Source organism: Hyaena hyaena, unplaced genomic scaffold, assembly GCF_003009895.1.
Source record: "Hyaena hyaena isolate Hyena2069 unplaced genomic scaffold, ASM300989v1 scaffold_2, whole genome shotgun sequence".
NCBI lineage: Eukaryota > Metazoa > Chordata > Mammalia > Carnivora > Hyaenidae > Hyaena > Hyaena hyaena.
The window spans coordinates 4437713-4458572 of NW_024080634.1; positions in this window are offsets into that span (position 1 = coordinate 4437713).

Sequence of the window (20860 nt, forward strand, 5' to 3'; positions counted from 1 at the left end):
ACAAAAATAGAAATCAGCACTGTCATGCAGACATGGCAGAGATCACTGGTCACTCACCACCATCTGTAACCTCTTAGACATACTATTATCATTCTCTTTTTACAGGCGAGGAACCCAAGGAGTAGAGGGTTAAATATTTAGCTCAAGGTCACACATCTTTGAAGAGTCGGGACACAAATCTCGATAGTACAACTCCAGATGCTCTGAACCATGGCACTAGGTTCTCTGCAGATGTGTCTCCTCACATTGTTCACTTGCGTGTACATATGATTCATGTGTGTGAATACAAACTTGGAAGTCTGTGTGTGTGTGTGTGTGTGTGTGTGTGTGTGTGTGTGTCTGTATGTATACAGAGTTCTGTTATTTTGTTTGGAAATAACCAGTCCTTTGATTTAATATTGCAGATCCAGTCCTGCCTTCCCCTATGGGGTCAACTCAGTGGATAGCCACATTTAATGACTCTAGATACCATTTGATCAAAAAGCATAGACGATTCTAGGGAAACTAATCTTGGCCATGGGAAGGAAGGACTAGTTAGTGATCAAGGGCTATTTGGTAACTCACCTCATGTCTCCTTCTTCTCCTGCAAACAGGGACCTAATGCCATTTTAGATACCATAAGTAGAAACATAACTGTGATAGTTTTTTAGAAAGGTGTTTTCCTTGCTACTAAGTCACACACTTCCACTGAGAACAAACATAGGAAACACTCTTTTGATACCACCTGATCTTCATGTGGTGGTCAGCTGTGCCCAACTGGACTTCACTGCAGACTTCAGTGCAGTAACTTCTGGGAGATAAGTGGGAGCACATGGCATGTGCAAGATAAGACCCCAGCGGCATTAAATAAATGCGAACAACAATGCTCTTCTAAGTGGCCTTCTGAGAAAAGCACTGTTATCATCAGCATTGTTCACACTTATTAACAACTTTCCTTGGATGGGGCTGTCAACATGTTTGTTCTTCCGACCTGAATTATCTTCCAGGGGAAGAAACGCTTCCCAAGATCGGCCAGCAGTTGTTCGTGTGGGTTGTGGCTCCCAGAGCAGTTTCCAGCTGTTGTCAGCACAGCAGGAAGGAGCCTGTGCCCAGATAGCCAGAGCCTGGAGCCGGGCCAGCCCTGCCCAGTAGGCCAGGCCTGAGGTGCCATCAGCCAAGGCTTTTGGAAAAACCTATGGTGAACCTTCCAGAGAGGTGCAGTAGACCTAATGCGATGTTACCAGGGAGAAATGAAGACATAGAATATGTGGTTTGCTGCCTCTTCATTTTCTGCCTACCCCCTTTAAAGTATCAGTATACAAGTGGCACCTCCACTAGCCAGAAAGGGCCTAAAAGTTCTCTGCCATATTCTAACGCTAGTCATTTGGGTTCTTATTGGAGCCATATTGAATATCCCACTGTGTAGCTTAAGCTCTGCAGACAGGTCTCACCATAATTTCTCTGTGACTCTCCAAGTCAACAGGCCTATGCAGTCAGTGTTAAAGAATATAGGGGTGTCTGGGTGGCTTAGTTGGTTAAGCATACGACTTCGGCCCAGGTCATGATCCGACAGTTTGTGGGTTTGTCGGGCTCTATGCTGACAGCTCAGAGCCTGCTTCAGATTCTTTGTCTCCCTCTCTCTCTGCCCCTCCTCTGTTCGTACCCTGTCTCTCTCTCTCCCCAAAATAAATAAACATTACAAAAATTTTTTTTAATGAATATAAGTGTTAGGGCACCTAGGTGGCTCAGTCGGTTAAGCGTCTGACTTCTGCTCAGGGTTGTGATCTCCCAGTTTATGGGTCTGAGCCCTGCATCAAGCTCTGTGCTGACAGCTCAGAGCCTGGTGCCTGCTTTGGATTCTGTGTCTCCCTCTCTCTCTGCCCCTCTCCAACTCACCTCTGTCTCATTCTTTCTCTCAAAAGTAAATAAACATTAAAAAATTTTAAAAAATAAGTGTTAAAGTGAATGGAAGATGCTAAATGCTACCTCTTACCATCATCCACGGACATATTTTGGAGGGTAATCTGACAGTGATTCCCATAGATGTCCTGGAGATGTCCACACAGCTCTTTTTAAGGACTAAATATAATCTTTGAGGGTGTAGAAAGACACAAGCTCTCTGTGGAGATGTATCACAACTTTTGTTTTCAGTCCCTGGACCAAGTTTTCATACTTCTGTTCATTCATTCATTCATTCATTCATTCATAGGCTTTAGAGCAGACAGGCCAGGGCTGAATCCATCCTTTTATGCTCTTGATGTGCGGTGTTGGGCAAGTCTATGGTATTGCCAATGCTCAATATCCTATCAAATGTAAAATAAATTCATTCAGTGATGAGATAAATTTGAGTCCCTCCTGGGACTAGCAGAAAGTTCTCCTGGGTATAGCAGAGTAAAGAAGAAAGACAGGGCTCCTTCCCTTATGGAGCAGCTAAATATAGAGATAGCAAATTAGAAGATAGAGCTGAAGAAACGTGGGAAGCTCTTACTTTTAATAAGTGTTCTATTAAAACAGATTGAACGGATTGACCACTATAACAAAGTATCACAAACTGGTGGCTAAAACCATATAAGTATGTTGTCTCACAGTTCTGAAGGCTGGAAGTCTGAAAACAAGGTTTTGGTAAGGCCATGGTCCCTCAGAAGGCTCCAGGTAAGGATCCTTCCTTGCCTCTTCCTAGCTTCTGGGAGTTATGACAATTCCTGGTATTCCTTGGTAGGTAGCTACATCTCTCCGATTTCTGCTTCTGGCATCACGTGGTTTTCTTCCCTGTATGTTTCTTTTGTGTCGTTATGTCCAAATCCCCCTCTTTTCTTTTGTAGAGATACCAGTCATTGGATTTAAGTTCCACTCTGATCTAGTATGATCTTATCTCAACTTGAATATCTGCAGACTATCGCCAAATAAGGTCACATTCACAGGTACTGGGAACTTGGACTTGAAAATATCTTTTTGGGGGACACTATTCAATCCACTACAATCAGGGACCTAAATATTTCCTCAGAAGCCCCCAACAGGCACCCCTTCACATCTCATGGCCAGTATTGAGCCACAGGCTCATCACTTGGCCTGGGAAACAGCCATCCTCTATGGATATCAAGAGCTCTCTGGTGGATATCTAACAAAAATTAGAGTTAAAGTAGCAAAGGAGAAGAGCAGTGGGGCACTGCTCTTGCTACATGGGCCCCAGTGTCTGCCACATAGGGAGAAAAATTGGGAAGCTACCACATATATACGACATGAGGGACTGAACTAAAAAAGAAAGACATAGTGTATAAGCAATATTTACAGAGATAGACTCAATATATCTTGGAAACTACAATTATGAACATAAGAGAATCCACATGCAAAGACAAGAGCAACCTAGTCTGGGAAACAAGAAACTCAGAACTTGGCATTGAGTGAGTGAGCAGAGGGTATTTGGAGAAGGTGAGCAAGAACTGAGCTACAGAGAGACACAGGCACTGATGAAGGTATAGCTCTATTTGTCTTTCCTTTTGTAACCCCCCATCACCAGCCCTACACACTTTCTCATCTACTCATCAAACCCAAAGTGGAAAACATATTCCCAGATTCAGCAAATCCCTGGCAAGAGCAGCTCTCTGGGAAAATACCCAGCACATGTCATGATGACTAGAAGGCTTCTGATGACACAGTTGCTCTTGTTTGGAAGATGAAAATTAAGAGTGCTTGAGAAATGATAGTGAGAACTTTTCCATTCTCATCCTGCCTATATTTGGACATCAGATTTTAACCATTCCTACGGTCCCATCTCCATCTACCTGAGTCGATGGGGTGGAGTCATGCACACTGGATTTTTCTGTTAGTCACTTGCCTTGGTCGGCCTCCAGCTGGAAGAAGTAAAGGACAGTATTGGAAGCTGAGGTCATCCCTTTGATTCTGGTAACCGGGTTGGAGATTCTGCAAGGCTGGAATCCAGCACATTCATTTCCAGGAAGTCAAGTTTGGTAAATTAGTACCTAATCTATTTCATTCTCAAATCCCCATCATGACAGCTCACATGAATTTCAAGGAAGAACTTCCCTAGTCTCTTCATTGAAAATATACTGTAGCTTTTATAGTAACACCGAGAACCAATATGCCTCCATTTTCTTTACATTTTTTGACTTCTGAGTCAAAACATGACTCCTACATTTTTACCCACACTAGACTTTCTACAAGGTTTTTCTTTCCTTGGGATTGGGCCTATAGGAAATAATGTATCGTAATCCTAACCATTTCCCTGGCCCCGTTTATATCAGGACTTCTCTTGTTGATGCAAACCCCTTACTTAGTAGTCTCCTCATTTGATGGGAGATAAAGGAACACAGAGCCAATTATCCCCACTTTTCAGATAAAATGACTAAGGGACAAAGGAGTCTGAAGACTTACTGGGTTGCCCAATAGCTGATGCCCAGTCTGGGGGAAAATTACTGACCTTCCACCCTCTAGTATGCAGATGCAACTGTTCATTTTCCCATGGGTGGACACAGCATGGAGGAAGAGAATTCAAAATGTGAAATTATCTAAAATGTCCAGGGGGTGGATTGATATGGGTTATATGAAAACACTGGGGGTCATATATGCCATGTAGAACATGATCTATGAATTTTAATTTCTTTCCTTCCCAATCTTGGCTGAAGTGTGGATTTTCGTATTAACATTTAGATGTGGTCCTTTGATGCATTGGAGTTTAAATACAATAACATGACACTAAAGTTTTCTGAGATGAGCTGGAAATGATTTTCTCCATGCAGTTGAGCTGTCGTGAAACCTTCCTTCTCTTTCTCTGAAGGCTGGCAATTTGTGTGAGGAGAAGGATGTGAGCCCAACTCTCATGTCTTTTTTCACTGAGATAACTGAGAATTCATGTTTAAAAAACTCGTCTGTGTATACTTGGGTGGGTGGGGAAATAAAAGTAAACTAAAATGTGAGGAACCAAGGCAACAATTCCTATTCTCATCCAGGAAGACTGAGTCCTCCGTTTGTTCCTGCTTTCTCCCGGGCCCCTGTAAGAACATATCACCCCTCTGACCCTGTCTCCCAAGTGAATGCAGATGATTAGGGAATAAGAGTTCTTGGCTTTCTTTCAACTACAGAGATTGTTATGGGCTGAATTGTGTCCCCTCAAAGTTCACATGTTGGAGTGCTAACCCGTTAGCAGCTTGGAATGTAACCTTATTTGGAGCCAGGGTCTTTAGAGAGGTGATTGAGATAAAATGAGATCATGAGGGTGCGTCCTAACCTAGTATGACTCATGTCCTCATAAAAAGAGGCAATTTGGACAGAGAGATGCGCATGAAGGTAAGACCATGTGAAGAGCTAGGGAGAAAATGGTCATCTATGAGCCAAGGAGAAAGGCCTCAGAAGAAGCCGACCCTGCTCACACCTTGTTCCCTGGCTTCCCAGCCTCCAGACGGTGAGACATTACCCTCCTCTTGTGTGGGTCACCAGTCTGTGGTCATTTGCTATAGCATCCCAGCTGCCTAGTACAGAGTTCTACGATTCCGCTGTTTAATTGTTATTCCAGATTTAATACTAATGGGAAACATTCTTGTAAATGTTGACGTATACATGATCTTACTGGATCCTGACATTAACAGTGGGAGGTAGGAACCATTTTCCCATTCTCTCCAGGATTAGACACAGCTTGCATGGGGAAGATGAAGAAAGACAGGCTCACATGTGGCAGATCCAGGTCACAAGCACGTGGCCCTCTTCCAAAATTCTTGGTCTATCTTCTACTACATGCTGCCGTGTGAAGGTTCGTGAGAGCTTATCTACCTGCTTAAAAAAATTGAGATAGCAAAAATTAAGGTGGATGTCCTGGGAACTTACATAAACACTGTTGGAACAAAGAAAGTTAGGGTTGAATCCATGAGCACCATACGTGAATGGAAAAAGTACAATAGGCACACTCACCTTATCAGTATATCTCATTTGCTGCCTCCTTTAGCCCAATTTGGTTGAAAAGATGATCATTGCTTCCAAAAGCCACAAGACAAAGGAAGACACAGATCTCTCAGGGAAAAAAAAATTCTGAGTAAAATACCCCTAATTGGTTCCAAACTGTTAAACGTGCAGCTCCAGGGAGCATCCTTTACTGCAGGAAGACAAGCATTTACTGCCCTCACGGGGAGAAAGGGGGCACACAGGCTGCTGGAAGGGTTGCAGGTTGGTAGAACCTTCTGGAAAGCAATTTGGCAGTATGTCTCTGTAGGCTCCACAACTTTTGACTCTGTAATTCTACTTTGGGAAGTTCATGCTGCTGAAACAGTCCAGTCAAATGTAGGGAAAGGTGTGTATAAGAATGTTCTCAGCAGCTCAGGTGTTGGCCTCAGGGGATGGGAGCAGAGGGGGAAGAAGGGAGGAAAGCTGGAGCTTGGAACAACATGGCAGCTTGGTAGCCACCACTGAGGGTCCCCAACCTGGCTTGGGGCAACATGGCAGCCTGGGAGCCTCCACTAAGTGTCCCAGACCTGGCTTGGAGCAATATGGCAGCCTTGGGAGCCACCAATGAGGGTCCCAGACCTGACTTTGCTTATCATGCAAGCATGGGGATAGCTGGGGTGTTCGTATATGTCTAACACATGCAAAGATGTCCATGACATGTGCTAACTAAAAAAAATTATAAAAATAATGTATGCAGTATGACCCTGTATGTGTATATACGTACATGTATGTGTGCTCATATACACACCCACGTGTGTATGCACATGTGTGCCTCAGCACATACACACACAAGTGAGGGGTGGCAGACCCTGAATGACTCACATCAAATGCTAACTATGATTATCTCTGGGTCATGGATCATCGAACATACAATTTTTTTCCCTTTGCTTACACGTAATGTCTAAAACTTGTACAGTATACATTTATTAATTTAGTGATAGCAAGCATCCGTAATAAAGACGTAATAGTTTAGGATCTATAATATTATCATGGTCAGTATCTTTATTTCAATTTGTCACCAATTTAGTCGAATATGAATTCCAGCACCGATATTTGCTAAGAATACCAAAACTCTCTTATCAAATCTGAGATTTTGCTTTTTCTTTCTTTGATGCAGTTTGCCTTAACCCAAGTTCAGATGAAAGGAACATTTTTTCATCTCAGGCTGTTAGAAGCCTGGACAATTATATCACTTGTCATTCTGCCATGTCCTGAGAGAGCTGATGGCCGGCAGCTTGCCTGAGCTGTCACATCACCTCTGATTCACTATTGGTTGACGGCACTGGTCCTGTGTATTTTGTTTTGAATTAGTCGGGGTTCTCCAGAGAAATAGAACCTCTGTTGTAAAGAATTGGCTCATGTGATTCTTAGGGCTGAGAGGTTCCAAGATCTGCAGGTGACAAGCTGGAGACTGAGAGAGCTGAGGGTGTAGTTTCAGTCTGAAGGCAGGCAGGCTTGAGCCCCAAGTGCCGATTTTCCAGTTTGAGCCTAAAGGCAGAAGAAGACCAGCGACCTGGCTCAGCAGTAAGGAAGCAGGATTTCCCTCTTACCCGGCCTTTTTGTTCTTTTCAGGTCTTCAACTGATTATGTCTTAGCCCCGCTCAAGCTGCTATATAGAACTCCATGGATGGAGGGGTTAAACAACAAGCACTTACTTCTCACAGTTCTGGAGGCTGGGAAGATCCAAGATCAAGGCACCAGCATATCTGCTGAGGCCCGCTTCCTGATTCACAGACAGTGGTCTTTTCGTGATGTCCTCACATGGTGGAAGGGGCATAAGAGCTCTCTGGGGTCTCTTTGATAGGGGCACTGGTCCATCCATTAGGGACTGCTCCCATGACCTAAACAACTCCCAAAGGCCCTGCTTCCGAATTCCATCACTTTGGGGCTAGGATTTCAACACACAAATTTGGGGGTTGGACACAAATATTTAGTCTATGGGAAATTGGATGAGAGCCACCCATATGGGGGGGGGGGCAATCTTCTTTACTCAGTCTACTGATTCAAATGCTTGTCCTATCCAGAAACACTCTCAGGGACATGCCTAGAATGCTCTGTGCCAAATGCCTGGGCACCCAGTGGCTCAGTCAAGTTGATATATGAAACTAACCATCATATTGCCCAACATACAAATGTCTCTCTGAGCATAAAATGCTGAGCCAAAACCTTTTCAGGCCCTATTCCCACCCATCCTGGTGACTCTGGTAGACCCCATGGGCTGACTTTTCCCCTGGAGCCGCAAGAGACCTTGGCGATATAGAAGGCCATGACTAACTTATTGGAACATACTTGGGGATGTTTGCCCTGAATTACCCTGTACAGCAGGTGGGTTCTATCAGAGTGAAATTATTCAAATTACAGACTTTACTATTTAAATTCTTCCCTGACCCTTATGAAGTACTTTCTTGCTCTTTTGCTACCAGCTGGTTTAGTGGGGTGGGCACACAATGCAAGCTGTTACTGCAATCAGATGGGCCACTCACATAGAAGTTCCATTCAGATCCGTGTTCTCAAAAGCTGAGGGAGAGAGTTGTTTACCCCTCCCCCCACCCCCACCCCCCTGAGTGATCCACCCTGGCAATTCTGGCTCCAAGAAAAAAATGCCAAGGTACAGAGTTGGTTGTTTGTCCCTAAATTCATGATTCTATCCTACTTCAAGACTTGGGTTTGAAGGATGGTGGCTTTCGCAAGGCAGAATTGAGACCAGGGATGGCATCTGCGCACAGGGGCTGGGAGAAGCGAGTCAGCTCTAGGACAGGACTTCAGAGATGCCCCGAGACAGCACAGACCACGTCCAAGGGGTCCAAGCCCTGAAGTGTCAGCTCGAACTGCTCAGCCCTGGTTTTCCAATCTAGGGGTCCATCCCCAGTGTGGAGACTCAAATGGGGCTCAAGACTGGTATGTGAGGATGTGGCCACCAGCGACGTGTGTTCATGGACAGAGAGGTCCAGGGTGGAGGGTGGGGCAGCAGAGTGGGGAAGGGGTCAAGGACAGTGCGGCAGGATGAAAGTCCAGGGAGTTTCCTTGTGGGTTATTTTACAAAGTCTGGGACATTTCAGGGACTCACAATGGAGTGGGGGGCATCTACTGGGCAGAGACCAAGGGTGCTGCCACCATCCTACTAGAATGCACCAGACAGAACGGTCTGGCCCCTCATGTCAGCCATGCATATGTATGTACATACACACACTCACACACACACACGTGCACACATAAATGAGGAGTACTTAGCCTTACAGATGGGATAGCAAAAACCAGCGGTGGGAGTTCGTGGGGGGAGAGCTGTGACTTGGGGCAGCTCAGCAGCTTGGGAGCAGAAAGCACCGGGGGCCCCTGGCTCGGCCCGATTTGCAAGCATGGCAGAAGGCCACTGTGACGGACAAGGTTGTAATCCGAGGCTGGGTCTGAGGTGTTCTAGTTTTTGCTTTGTTTTATTTTGTTTTTATAAACACCCACCCACCAGACTCCAAGAAGGGGGAAGAACCTAAGGTTATATCTCCTACTTCAGGCAAGAATGATTCAGGGTGGGACATCGTCAGGGAAATCATTTAGGGGAGGTAAAGGCAAGGCTAATGAGGCAGAGGCACTAATCCCTAAAAGCCAAGAGAAGGTCATCTGAAACCTCCCCATGAGGCACATTTTAGGGGCTTTCTCCTTTTCTCCCCTCCCCCCTTCCATATACAGACTGTCTTGGAAAGGAACAAATAGTGATGGTCAAGGGCATGTGCTCTCCAGCTAGCCTGCCTGGGTTATCATCCTATCTCTGCCCCTTGCTGGCTGGCTGTGTGTCCTCAGGCAATCTATGTAACCTCTCTGTGCTTTCAGTTTCCTCATCTGTCAAATGGGCACACTAAAACAGTCGTTGTCAAATAGAGAAAATGACGGACCGAACAAGCTATTTGTCAAGCTGAGGATTCTCTGTGATATTGTCTTTCTCAGCTTCCCCCAAATAAATCATCTTTTGTTTTCCATATTCCACAATAAAGCGTCTCACGCAATTGAAACTGGAAAAAAAAGCACAAGAGAGAAGTAAGGTCTCTGCTTCTGCTGTTCTTTTCTGACCACTTCCAGATTCCAAGGGCTGAGAGAGCAGGGGTCAGTTGCACATCTTGTTCTCAGGAGGCAGTGCAACAAAGGGGACCGTGGTCGGGGTGTGTCGTGGGCAAACTGCTTCAGAGTAAGGTGGAGGGCATATTTCTCCCCCCCGCCCCACCCCCTCACAGGGCTATGAAAACACCCTGCTGAAACTGAGGAGGTCAGATTTCCCACGTCCAGTCTGTCTTCCCATATCACCTTTAGAGACTTGTCCTGAAACCTTTCGCTCCAGAAACATCTTAAAATGTGCAGACCAGAGCTTGCAATGGGGACTCACAATGGCGTAAACTGTGTCAACGCAGCAACGATGTAGCATGAGGCATCTTACCAAAATTTTCCCAGGGTGCATCTTTGGACCCCAGATATGGGCTTGCCACTAAAGCCTCTCTCCAGCATATGAAAAAAATAAAGAGAAAAGAAAACGCACCGAGATTTATTTTTAAAAGGTCTGCCGAAGGATGAACATGTACAGGGGAAGGTTTCTATTAAATGGTCTTTAATATGCTTAGAGGTATTTGCACATTTCACCAGCTGCCTGACTAATGCATGCCAGAATAAGAAAAACTTTTTGTTTTGTTTTGTGTTTCCCCACAAGCTTCTCCTGCTGTGATTCTGCTTCTTAGAAAGAGACAAGGCAAATTTGGTTGCCCAAGGTGCACACTCGGGATGGGGTTGGGTGTGGTGACGTCACTGCTGGCTCTGTCTTGGTTCAATTGGTCACCCAGGAAGTGAATAAGGTATTAGGGGGCAGGCATAGGAAAAAAAGGTGGTTAGAGCTGCAAGGAACCTCTTATTCCCCACTGAGATTCAAACAGCCTTCAGGACCACTCCCGAATATTGAGGGATTTGTTGACAGAGGATAGCTCTGGCAGTGATGTAACTAGTGGCCCAGGTATATCTCTCATCCCTGTGGCTTCAGGAAGGAAGTTTTCAATTGGAAGGTTTTTAGGCTGCACTGAATAGGGACCATTGAAGCGGCGGCGCGGATATTCTCTTGGTGATTTACACCGCAGTGCTCGGTACGAGCCGAAGTCGACCTTCGAAGACCACATGGGCCTCATTTTACAGGGGAGTTGAGAGCCACTGAATTTATGCCCTTGTTCGAGCCTCCACAGCCAATTAGTGTCAGAGGCAAGCCTTGATCATGTAACTGCCGGTTCTTCTGGGCTCCTTCCCCCGTGCTGGGTGGGTCCCTTCCTGCAGAGACATCTGCTCAAAAGCATTCGTGCCTAAAGAGTGACATGACATTTTCAGCATCTATTACACTAAAAACTGGAACCCACTGTCATCCTTCACTTTGTTCCGGAAAGTCTTCATTTCCTACTTTGCTTTAACTCAAACCTCATGTGACGTCTCCAAATGCCTGTCTCAATCCACGCTGACCTTCAGCACTGCCGGCCCCAAAGCGGTCATATCTCACTTCCCAGCTTGCTCCTGGAGAGAAGGACAAAAGCGAATTCTCAGGTTCCTCTTCTCCTGGTTTACAGTTGGGGAGGCAGACAGGGCCCACGCGATGCAACTTCTCTGTGACCGTCCTTCCTTCCCTCAGCTTTGCAGTCAACTGTCTACACAATTAATTGCAAGAAATATGCCATTGTGGTTTTTAGAAGTCCCCTCCTAAAGTTTTAGGGATTAGTCAATTATTTCTTTAGGGCTCACACTCAGCCATGAGTATGAGCACGCGTAAATCTTGCGTTCAGCGGACCTAGTAGACGAGACAGATGAAAAGACATTGGCACATCAGAAAAGGACTAGGATCGAGGAAGATGGCGCTATGGATGCGACAGAGAGTTTGAAAGTAGGATGTGCATTTGTTCCAGAAGACTCAGGTGCTGGTTGACAGGAAATGGGGAGTTTTGGGGCCTGAGGAAGAGTCGTCCAATATTCTGACTGGCTTCTGTTTAAATGAACAACGGTTTCTTAAGCACATTCTGAGCTGCCTACTGTCTTCCCATTAACATGTCAGTGGTTGTCATCTGCAAGCGACATCTTCCTGTGAGCCAGCCATGAACACAGCTGGGCTTGTTGTGCTTTAGTTTACATGAGAAAGAAAAAAAGTGAGTAAACATTTCAAGATTTCTACTTGGGAAAGCTTCTGAACACACCTCAAAATTTATCAACTTCTCTATTTAGAATTACTCATAGGTGTGGCGTCTACAGTTTCTTCACGCAATTGTTCTTTTGGTTTTGTTTCTTCTCTGAACATTTAGAGCTATTGAAGAGAGCCAAGAATCAATGATTTTACCACAATTCCTCTCCAGTATACCACATGGGATGATGTGGCCAGATCCTCTGTAGTATCCGTATTATACGTATTCTCCTTCTTAATTTCCTTTCTTAAAGCTCATGTAGATCTTTACTATGAAGAAAGAAATGTGTGAATGTACCCAATGCCATTTAACTATATACTTAAATACAGTTAAAATGGTTAAATTTTATGTGATGTATATTTTACCACAACACAAAAGAAATACATTATATTTTTTATTCTTTATTTTATTATTTATTATATTTTGAGAGAGAGAGAGAGAGAGAGAGAGAGAGAGAGAGAAACTTAAGCAGGCTCCATGCTAGGTAGAGCCCAACACAGAGCTTGATGCCGTGACCCTGGGATCATTACCTAAGCCAAAATCAAGGTTCAAACATTCAACTGACTGAGCCCACCAGGAGACCCTTGAAATACCTGATATATTTTAAAACAACAAACAGAATTTTAGCTGCAGCTAAACAATAAATTGTAAGAAGAAGGATAGTGGAGATAGAACTGTGGTGAGTCTGAATTTCTAAGCCCTCAAAAGGTGTTTTACCTCCTAAACCAACCTGGGAAGTCTTCAAATTCCTTATATCCGCCCTTCAGATATATAAAGAAACTTCACTGATGCGTCTCATGAAACAGACGAGGCTTTCAGCTGGAAAGGAGGCACAGTGCCAAGGAATCAATTGCTTCATTGCCACTTGTTGCCGTTTATGTGTGAAAACAACACAAATTTATCCCACTACCCAGAATTTTCAACAAAACAAATAACTTTCATGAAAAAAAATCCCTCATCTTCTGTCTTGTTTTCTCTTGGGAGCAAAGCTTTGCTTTTCTTAAGTGGGATCAATTTTGCACTTCATTAAGCACCTTGATCTTTTTGACGCACTAGGCTTTAATACAATAACATAATCTCAGATCATCTAGATTAATGATTACAATAAAACCGTGGGCATAAATCGTTGGAAGGCTGTGGAAACCCACAGCTGCAGATGCTGAAGTCTGATTTCTGAAATTTCAGAAAGATTTATTTCTCTCGATGGTTATCCTATGTTTTGGAATTTTTTATTTGTTGGTTTGTTTGTTTAGACTTATCAAACTTTTAGTCCTAGAGTTGAACAAAGTCTTCAGGGGATAATTTGCCCCCTGGCCTAATGTTCAACCTAAATCCTTCTGGTGGAGTTTATGCTCAGCCCTGACATTTCCATGGGAACCCTGATACTACAAGTAAGGAGTGTGTTTACACATGAGATGGCATTCTCCAAGGTTCCCTACAGCACAAGACTGGTGCCCTGAATTTAGAACAGAACATCAAGACTATTCTTTGAGGTGCCTGGGAGGCTCAGTTGGTTAACCATCCAGCTCTTGGTCTTGGCTCAGGTCATGATCTCGTGGTTTGTGGGTCTGAGCCCTGCATTGGGCTCTGTGCTGACTACGTGGAGCTTGGGATTCTGTCTCTCCCACCCTCTCTACCCCTCTCCCACTTGCATTGTCTCTGTCTCTCTTTCAAAATAAATAAATAAACTTCAGAAAAGACTGTTTCAGATGCTAGAAGCTTCTCAGCTCATCTCCCTGACACGTATTGATCCAGGCAAGAAAATATCTCCTTGGCTTATGTGTCCCAGCACAAGTGCAAGATTCAGACCTTCAGACTTCCAAAGAAAAGAGAGCGTGCACCAAAGTGAGGCCTCTTCTGTCTGTGTGTTGGCTGAAGGTTTCCAAACTCTTCTTGAAACTTTGGGTCAAGACATCAGGGTTCCTTAACAGGGCAAGAAAAGAGAGACTTGAAAGAAGTTGATGCTTTCTTGGTTCTGTTGCCCAGGACAGCAGCTCATGGTTTTACCAGGAGGTACACTCAGATTGCTCTAGAACATTCTGTGGTTCCACAGGTGCGAGATGAGAACTGTACTACTCCACCCTCTTCTTTGAAGGAAAGTTTTCAGATGCTTCCCTGTGAAAGAACTCAGAAACAATTTATGCTTTATGGGTACTGGTGTGTTTCATCCTCATGATATCAACCACTGAGCAGTCCACTTGGTAGAATCCAAATGAGTCTCTGCCTTTTCATTAAATTTTCTTAATGCTTATTTATTTATTTTTTTTAGGGAGAGAGAGAGAGAGAGAGGGCATGCCAGGATGGGGCAGAGAGAGAGGGAGAGAGAGAACCCAAAGAAGGCTCTGGGCTGTCGGAGCAGAGTCCAATGCGGGCTTGAATTCACAAACTGTGAGATCCTGACCTGAGCTGAAGCCAAGAGTTGGACACTTAACTGACTGAGCCACCTAGGCATCCCTAACTTTTGCATTTTTTATCCCCTTGCACTACAACCTCAGCATGACACTAGTGATTATGTGGTGGGTGTCTGACTGGGAAGGACAAAGGGGACAGGCCATGGGGGACATGCAAACCTGACAGTCCTGAGTCTAATTTCTTGGGTGAGCACTTGTATTGTCCATTCTCACGTTACCATCACTCAAAGGGGGTGCTGTTGTTGGTGGCTTTGTCAAAATTAGAAGCCCGACTCCACAAGAGTTGGGGGAGCAGGAGGTCAGGGTACAAAAGGGTGTTGACCTCTCTCTCAAGGATGAACCATCTCACATTGGCCTTAGACAGTAATCTTTACAGATCCTGTTCCAGATGCAGTGGCTTAGGTAAGCCAATTTTCCAAACACCTGCCACAGAGGAGATTCATATCCAAAGATACGTTATCCAAAAATTGAACAGAAGTTAATAAGATATAAGGAAATGACAATTTCCTTGTAAAAATGTAACAAGTCACCATTTTGACTCTACACAGAAAATCTCCTTTTGGGAAAATTTAACTCCTGTAATTTCTCAATGGATTGGCTTGGGGTTAGGGATGGGAATGTTCTTGATTATTTCTGCCATGTCTGTGTTGTTTCAACGGGCTGCTGGCACCCATGAAATACTTGGAAGTGTATGAGATAAGTCTGCAATATTCAAAATTTTATTAAAGGCTCCGAGACAATAAGGGAAGTAAGCAGAGAACATCATGCATGACGGAAACGTGAAGGTCCAACCCAGGCAAATGGTGGGCCTAGTCCCTTTGCAGGGGACCGCACAAAACTGCAGCCTGACAGGTATTTTCTTATCTGTCTCACTGTTCACCTCCTATGTCTTTCCATTGCAACCCAGGGGAAGGATTCACCGCCAGTGAGACACGGCCTCAGGGAACCTCTTCCTCTTATGCACGAGGATGCAGACTACCCTTCATTAGCATTGATGAGAAAACCCTAATTCCATCCAACAGTGTGCAAACCCGTACAAGTGATATGTGCCAGACAGATGAGGCTGACCCATTTCTCAGCTGTGGAGAGATATCTTAGTTCTCTCGCTCTATCTCTCGTTCTTTCTCTCGTTTTTCCCATCGCTTTTAGAATTTTCCCTCAACAGCTCCTGTTTTCTCCTTCTGGAACTCCTGTTATTCATGTGAGGTCTTCCACCGTATCATATAGGAAGGGGAGCTTTCAAAACCTTCCTGGGTGTGGTGGTAGTGACAGCAGGGAATGAGGACAGACGAGTGCGGGTCGCAGAGGCTGGACGGGTAGCTCCTCATTACGAATAGGAGTCAGTTGACCAGCCCTCCTGGTTTGTGCAGGACTGGTGGGATTCCCAGGAGGCGGGGCCTGCCTAGGTAGGCCTGCCACAGGTGGGGCCTAGGCCTTCCCCCTCCCCGCCCCTGCTCACACACGGGTGGCACCCCTTCAAACTCCGCTCATGCCCCAGCTCCATCTGTTCGGGAGACACCCTGATGCCATCTTCATGTTTTGATTCCTCACACCAGAGAATCAATCTCTTTCCATTGCTGTTCTAATCTTGTTAGAGGCCATTCATTCATTCTGCATGATAGTTGCTTGGCGTTTGCTTTAAATAGTATATTAGCTCTCTGAGGTCAGAGGTCATCCTTATGTCCTTCATCTTCCTGGTCTACCTCCCTCCACTTGTCGCCTTCAGGGTTACGCATCTGGAAGGGATGCAGTTTCAATTCTGAGGGGACCTGGAGAAGGGAAGTCCCTCCTAAAATCTCCAGAGGAGGCAGAAAGTGGGGTTCTCACTCCACAGAAAGACAGAGTGAAACCCCATCAATCCCCACTCTTCCCTCCAGCCTCTACCCGCCTTCTCCCTTCTCAGTCTCCCCCAGGCCTCCTGTACTTTTCCGGACCTGTTCTTTTCTCTCGTGAGTGACTCAGCCTTTTGCAGCCAAGCCTCAGCTTTTCCTTTTTTTTTTTTTTCAAATAGTTTATTGTCAAATTAGTTTCCACATAACACTCAGTGCTCATCCCCACAAGTGCCCTCCTCCATGCCCATCCCTCCTCCCCCCCACATCCATCAGTCCTCAGTTTTTGTCAGCATTCAAGAGTCTCTCATGGTTTGCCTCTCTCCCTTTCCCCCACCATTTCCCCCCTTCTTCTGCCCCTTGTTCCTCCATCAAGTTCCTCCTAATCCTCCTATATGTGCAAACGTGTGGTATCTGTCCTTCTCTGCCTGACTTATTTCACTCAGCATAACACCCTCAAGGTCCATCCATGTTGCTACACATGGCCAGATTTCATTGTTTCTCATTGCCATGTAGTATTACATGGTATAGCCAAGGAAACAACCCAGAAACTTAATAGGCAACCAACGGAATGGGAAAAGATAGTTGCAAATGACATATCAGATAAAGGGTTAATATCCAGAATCTATAAGGAACTCACCAAACTGCATGCCCGAAAAACAAACAACCCAGTGAAGAAATGGGCAGAAGACATGAACAGACACTTCTCCAAAGAGGACATCCAGATGGCCAACAGACACATGAAACGATGCTAAGCCTCAGCTTTTCCTAACTCTCTTCTACATCACGGCCACTCAATATCCCAGAAAGCCTCCAGAGTCCGAAAGGCCAAACTTCTAAACTGTGCATGTGTATGTTGGGGGGTGGAGGGCTGGAGGATGCAGAGCGGCTTAAGGGCAGGAATCTGTGAACATTTGTGCCCTCATCATAATAATACACATATTATCAATAATATGTGCTTACTAAATATTTATTGTCCTGTGTTATTTCTCTATGTTGTGGATGGACGGCTCGGGGAGGGAATTAGCTGTGGGTTCGATACATTTTACAGTAAGAGCCCCTGGCCCAGGAAAGAGACCCCCTACCCGCCTTGAGGCTCATGGTGAACTAGGGAATGGGAAAAAGGCCCTGTGCCCTTAGCAAGAGAAGTGAACGCTGTTTAAAGGGAGGAACCCAAGGAGGAGTGTTTGTGCAGGGACATGTGGCCATGTTTCTGTGAGTGTGTTGTTGTGAGAAGGCTCCAGTCTTGTTCATAAGAGCCTCGATGTGGTGAAAATGCAGAGAGTGGATCTGGGTCTTGGGTACCTGCAATGTTGAATCAGCCCTGGAGCAATGCTGCCATTTTCTCATCTTTCCTTCATAGACTTCTCGAGAGCCCTAAATATCCCAACACGCATAAAACACTTAGCACGGTGCCTGGCATGTAGTAAATACTCAATAAACATCAGCTATTACTATTAGTAGGGTTGACCCCAACTACAGATGAGAGGCTTCTAAGGCCTCAATAAATCCTCACGAGAGGGGATCACAGGAGCCAAGGGTGTGCTGGCTTGAGTTTTTGGAACTGTCTTAATATATTTGAAATTTATACTGAAATCCAATGTGCTGAGGTCCCCTGATAAAAACAGAAAAAAAAAAAAAAAAGTGGAAGCATATGGTGGTCTGAGTCTTAAAGAAGAATGACTTCAGTTATAGAAACAGGCTGTTGGAGAAATATGTCTTTTCAGCCCCGTCAGTCACAAACCTTTTCCAAATGTTGACATTATGCATGATATTAATATGCTATAAGGGATCTGTGTAAAACTGAAAAAGCACAAACACACCACACAAAGCCAGAGTCACGCTAATGCCCCTAATGGATCAGAAGCAAAAATTCACAGCTAGCTTTGAGTCGTAGGGTTTGGCCTGGATTGTGTCAGGAGGCTTACGACAGCCAGTCACCACCTAAGGATGCAGCAGAATGGGGATTGTCCTAAGTTAAAGGAAGCTTTTTCTCATTCCTATTCATATTAGGGCTTTATTTTATTTTACACCATTATCAAGGACTTTTTGCCTTTTGCGCCCCTTACAGGTTTGAGGGGGAAGGAATAAATTCCCATTTAGAATAAAGGCCCCCATTTTTTTTACCCCTTAAGCTCAGAGGAGGTGTTCAGGCAGAGAACAACCTTTGAAGTTAAGAAACACTGTGCTATCAAGCCAGAATATGAAATAAAATCAGAAAGGGGCCCCTAATGCATTATGGAATATACAGTGCCAAATCTGGCCGAAGGTGATGCTAATTTCTGCTCTCGTCAATGAAAAACAGACGTCAGGACAACTTGCTGTGTATTCATCTGAATCCTCAGGACTCCGAGTTGCCACATGGTGATCTGAGGGATCTGGCGGGCCTTGCGGGCAAGGGGGGGAGCTTGGGGAGGAGGGCAGAGGCTGGCTCCTTTATTTTCTTTGGCCTGGCTTATGGAAAAGTCAGAGAAAATGAATTTCAAATGATGGGTCAAAACTCAAGATTCGAAACATATTTCTTCTATCCTGTAGATCTCACGCATCCAGGAAAATGGTTTCGATACCTTTAACTTCACTTCCAACTGCAGGTACCCTGTTCATGGGGTTCTAGTCAAGGAAAGAGCTTCTTCTCAGCCATCTACCAGGAGATGAATCTTTCTAAATTCCATAAAGTCATGGGGGAAAAGTTCAAATTGAATGCAGATGATTACACTAATTTTCCAAGTCCCCTCACCCCCCTTTATGTTCTCCTTTAAAAATGTCCTTTTTAGCACATGTACCCCAATGTTCATAGCAGCACTCTCAACAGTAGATAAAAAATGGAAAGAGCCTAAGTGTCCATCAACAGAAGAATGGATCAAGAAGATGTGGTTTATCTATACCATGGAATACTACATGGCAATGAGAAAGAATGAAGTCTGGCCATGTGTAGCAACATGGATGGACCTTGAGGGTGTTATGCTGAGCGAAATAAGTCAGGCAGAGAAGGACAAATACCACACGTTTGCACATATAGGAGGATTAGGAGGAACTTGATGGAGGAACAAGGGGGAGAAGAAGGGCGGAAATGGTGGGGGAAAGGGAGAGAGGCAAACCATGAGAGATTCTTGAATGCTGACAAAAACTGAGGACTGATGGATTGGGGGGGAGGAGGGATGGGCATGGAGGAGGGCACTTGTGGGGATGAGCACTGAGTGTTATGTGGAAACTAATTTGACAATAAACTATTTGTAAAAAAAAAAAATGTCCTTTTTACCTATGGCACATTTTGCATCAAAAATATGTGTGGGACTAAAGATCCGCATTAAGGTGGCAGCTGGGAAAGGGATGTCACTCAGACAACTTCCCCCTCACTCTGCATTGCTTTTGTAGACATTGTCAAAATACTTCCAGTGCTCGACGAATGTTTGCACGCTCAATGAAAGCATAGAAATAATATCTACTGTTTGGTGATAAAATCTAAGAAATTAGACAGATGCATGAATGCCCTTGTGGGCAGAAGAGAGGAAACTGCTTTATAAAGACACAATTTTCAGAAAGGAAGGAGGTGAAGTAGAAGGAAGAATGTCACTGTCACCTGAAGGAATAATCCCTGCTGTTCCTTCTGGTTAACTAAGTTACACAGGCAACTTCTGAGGAGGGTGGCCTGCCTTGTATTTTGGCATTAAAAAAATCATCAGGAAGATGGGGACACCTGAGTGGCTTAGTTGGTTAAGCATCCGACTTCAGTTCAGGTCATGATCTTATGATGCATGAGCTCAAGTCCCGCATCAGGCTCTGTGCTGACAGCTCAGAGCCTGGAGCTGCTTCAGATTCTGCATCTGCTCACGCTCTGTCTCTGTCTCTATCTCTCTCAAAAATAAATAAACATTTAAAAAATGTTTTTAAATCATAAGGAAGAGTGGAATATCCCCACCATCCATCACCAAGTTGAGCCAGGGGACTCTTGTCCTTTAGGCAGAGGGCATTGCTGCAGAGAATTGCAGGCTCTGAACTTGACCCTGCCCCCCTCCCCCTGCCGCTCCTGGGATGCTGGCTCCTCTCTTCCTCCAAGGCCCTCGTCCCTACCACCTTTTGTCTCATCCCCATTGTCCTGGGCTTTCTTACTACTCCCAGGCCTAGGCCCATGTTGTTCCCAAACACAATATCCAGTGAGCACAACAGAGCAGCCCTTGTAAGGACCCAGCTGCACAAAGACTCCCACCTGTGAGAAGCTCAGTGCAGGGTTTGCTCCAAACACACAATGGAGCTTGCGTGGGGTGGGGTGAGTGGGGGTGGGGAATGGCCTTGTCTCTTTGCATCCTTAGGGTCTACTTGGAGGAAAGCTTCCTTCAAGAGTTAGAGATGCAGAGATGTTTCCCTGGGGCGAGAATTTATGAAAAAATGGAGGTCTGTGTCTAATTTAAGATACGGTAAAGAATTTAAATTTGTCCAAAGAAGGGTCTGGTCTTTGCCCTTGGTTTCTGGGAGGTGATCACTAAGCCCTTGGAATGTCCTGCCT